The following is a 3,899-nucleotide window of genomic DNA, read 5'->3' as shown; positions in this document are numbered from 1 at the left end:
GAATGATGCTGCTGTATGGAGGTCTACTTTCTTTTCCTGCCACTCCAAGAAATGTTGAAGGCTGGGAGCAGATTTGTTTCTAAGGAACTCATTCTGAATTAAAAATTTGCAAAGAGTCTTAAGATAATGGACTTTAACATCCTCCTCAGTCCTGAGCACTAATCAGAAATCATCTCAATTAAACAGTAATTAGGTGTGTGAAGTTGTGGGGCACAAACTGTGATGTCTTGGAGAGAAAATCTGTCATTTGCTGTGTTTATATTCCTGATTTGCTGGTTTGATCCCTCATAAGGAAGAAATCCATGAGATGGCCCTGTGCAATAGGACAAAAAGTAGAATTTGGGTCTGTAAATCAAAAACGGAGACCTCCTGCTTAAAAGTTTCAGGGGATGACTTCATCAAAGAAAGAATAGCTCAGTTCTTGGGACACATGAATCCCTATTTTGAGGCATAAAGTAGAAACACTTGGTACTTCAAAGGACCTGTGAGGTCATCACAGATGACCATAGAGTGGATTTGCTTTGCATCTCTTTGTTTCTCCCTGCAGGGTGAGGAATTTATAATTTAGTGGGAAAGTCAAGTTGTTCAGTGGCTTAATTCATCTTAACAACAGGGGAAGAATACGAATTTTAAAGAAACAAACATAAAAAGTCAAAACCTCAAGTGTAGAAAAGGAGGGAATTTAATCAAATTGTCTGTCACAGGGACTTGAAATTCATCCCTGATTTTTTTTTTCTGATGGCAGGGGTCCTGGGCCATCTTACTGAAACAGAGGCTTGAAGTAATAATGGAAGTTACCAGCAACTATAGGCCTGAGAATGGGGAGAAAGGGTAAAGTGTGGGGCTGCACTTACCTGAAAAAGAGGGGAGGAGGGTGATATGTTCTGTGGTGCCTTAAGGCTGGGATAACTGAGAAAAACCTACTTGCAGGGAGGTGTAAGAATCTCTCTGCTTTCTGCACTCTGACCTTCCATTGTCCCTTGCAGAGCATTTGAAAGGATTGTGCAGTTCCCTTGATCTATTTAAGAGAAAGAAACTGTGTCAAATCTCTCCAATCCCAAGCCAGCTGTCTTTCAGATCACATCTATATTATGGCAAGACGGGACGATATAGGATGAACTCTCTAATGTATTTTAATTAACACAGCGTTAAACATTGCTGCCTGTTCTGTTTGGATAAGGACAACTGTGTTTGCAGTAACAGAACCACAAGCAACTCACAATACCTCTGACATAACAGCTCCTGAACGCAGTGGACATTAAGTAACTTTAGACAGCGTTATTCAGGGATTAGTGCTTTTCTGCTGACTTGACTTGTTCATTTAAATAAGGTCTCGAAGCTTGTATTTGCCTTTATTTCAATATAGTGCAACACAGGAATTTAGTGACAGAACAGTACCTCAAAGACTTCTGCAAGGGGAGGCCCTCCTCTCTGAAAATCATTCATTTTTGGGATCCATGACACCCACCAACAGAAGCTCTTCTTGTAGGAGCTCTGACATTTATATCAGATTTTAAAATTTAGTTTGATTGCTGATGTCAATTTTAAAAACTTCTTAACAAAACCTTAACTAGAAGTCAGCTTTGGATTCCAGTTTTGTGGTGTTTTTTCAATGTGCAAACTTTATAAGGGAAAACAAAAACAGCTCCAGGAAAAAAAGAAAACCCTGGGGCATATAACCCTGAGAATTTCTTGTTTCTGCTTGCTACAGTACTTCTCTGCTTTTCCTATGCTTTCCACAGTAGTATGAGTATTGAGGCTGGCAGGAGTGAACTCTGTTAAGAGAGAGAAGAGACAGCAGAAACAGTTGTTCTGCAGCAGTCGCTGTTTGCTTTGGTCTCTCCTTTGCACGTGGGTAATCCTGAATTCCAGCTTGGTGCCTGGGAGATTTGTGGCTCTGCCTCTGTGTGAAGATGTTTCTTCCTTGCTACACTTAAGCTAACAGTGTTTACTGAAGCAATCAGTATTTCTGTGGAGGTGATAGGAGCCTCATTAAACGGGTGAATGCAGAGATCAGAGGAACAGGTGTAAATGTATTTGGTAACTTTTAACTTATGCAAACTTGCATTCCACTGACTCTACACTTAAGTACATTGACTTTTTTTCTTTCTGAAGACGTGTGGGTCATATGGCCATCTACTGACTCTCTCTGAAAATAGGTATCACCAGCAGCAGTGCAGAAAAGTGTCAGGAATAAACATGCAATAATGTGTGTTGTATTTCAAATACAGGTAATGTGCCATCAGTGTGAGTGTCCCTGTTAATGCTGGCATTCATATGTCCATGATCAGGACATACTGATGGCCTTTATTTAAAGTGCTTTCTGTATGCTATTCGGTCCTTGCAGGTCCCATTCTGTCCAGCTATTTTGGTGTCCTCCTCAGTTTTTATTTAACCTTAGAGGGTTCTCACTTGCCTTCCCAAGTTCACCTTCATTCCGAGTTTACTTTAAAGGACGAGTCAACTTAGACATGGTTGTAGTTTGGAAAAAAAGTCTGCTGTGTTTTTTCTTAAGCAAGAAAAGTATCAGTTTAAGTACTGGTCAGCTTGGCAGCAAGAAGAATCCTTGAAGGGCTGAGACTGTGGGATAAAGAACCTGGAAGAATTAACCAGTTCCTGTCACTGCAGAGGTTTTCTGCTCCCAAAGTACTAGGAAGAGATGAAAACATATTTATTATTGACATATACAGAGATAAAAAACCAAAACTAGTTTTTCAAACCCTGGAGCAGCGTATCTCCAACAGATGCAACTCAATGACTTTGTCATGCTTTGTCCCTTCAAAAAGCTATTTCTGCATGCTGTGGGAGTGCCTCAGGAAGGGAAGGAATGGAGCTATTGTAAATACAAATGCCTAAATGTGAATATGAATTAAGGTAGGATAGAATAAGTTGGTTTTTCTAAATGAATAATGTACAAGCACACTTAGTTCTTGGCCACTTGCTGTTTGCACTCCACACAGGAAAACAAAACCCGACATCCCAAAACCAAACCAAAACCCAAACAGAAACCTGCTCGGTGGGGAAACAGTAGTTGCACGTGTTAAAGAAATAAATAATGAAGGTTTCCACAGCAACCCAAGTTCTGTAGTGCAAATTGATGACTTTCATTCTGTTTTATTATATAATCAGAGAACAGATATTCTATTAAAAGTGTTGGGTACATCTGAAGTTATATTGTTTAAAAGTTTAGTGCAATCCTAAGACTTCACATGGAGTAATCTGTTTACAAAGGTTTCTGAAAAGGCTGTATAAAAAGTGTTTTCTTCCCTAAGCTCCCGGGAGGCTCTACTGGGGCAAGGGCGCTGGTCCGTCGGAATACTGCAGTGAGCAAAATTTCTGTTGCAGGAGAACTTTTGTATAACTTATTTCAGCTTTTCCTTTGCTGTGAATAATTCAAATTCAGTTTTTATAGAAGGAAGTGAAAGCTGAACTTAGAGATGAAATCTAAAGTGTGGTTCCCGTTATGGATATGTGTTCATCGTGGAAACTGCGAATTTTGCCAGCTCTTTAGAAGCTCTGGAGATTAATAATAACAAGAAAATTAAATCACAGAGCCAAATTTTGATCTCAGCGCTGGTGGTGGCTGGGGTTAGCGCTGCCAGGGGCAGCTGAGCTCGGCCGGGCGAGCTCGGGGCAGTGGCGGGCAGAGGCCGGGGTGTGTCACGGGCAGCCCGGGGCGGCGGCCGGGGGTCGGGCTGGCCCCGCTGCTGACAAACACGGCCGCGCTCGGTGCTGCACTGCGGGCCGACCTGCCGGGAGCCGCTCGGGCCGGCAGGTGCGATGGGGACGGGGATGCGATGCGGACGGGGCCGGGAGGATGCCCCGGGCCCGGCCGCTCCCCTTCCCCCCTCAAAGGCCACGCGCCGCCGCCGCCCCCGCGCCTCGCGCCCGCGGCCGCC

Source organism: Corvus kubaryi, unplaced genomic scaffold (genome assembly GCF_017639235.1).
Source record: "Corvus kubaryi isolate FWS band 111438036 unplaced genomic scaffold, C.kubaryi_AGA036_p1.0 124, whole genome shotgun sequence".
Taxonomy (NCBI): Eukaryota; Metazoa; Chordata; class Aves; order Passeriformes; family Corvidae; genus Corvus; species Corvus kubaryi.
This window is presented reverse-complemented; position numbering follows the sequence as displayed.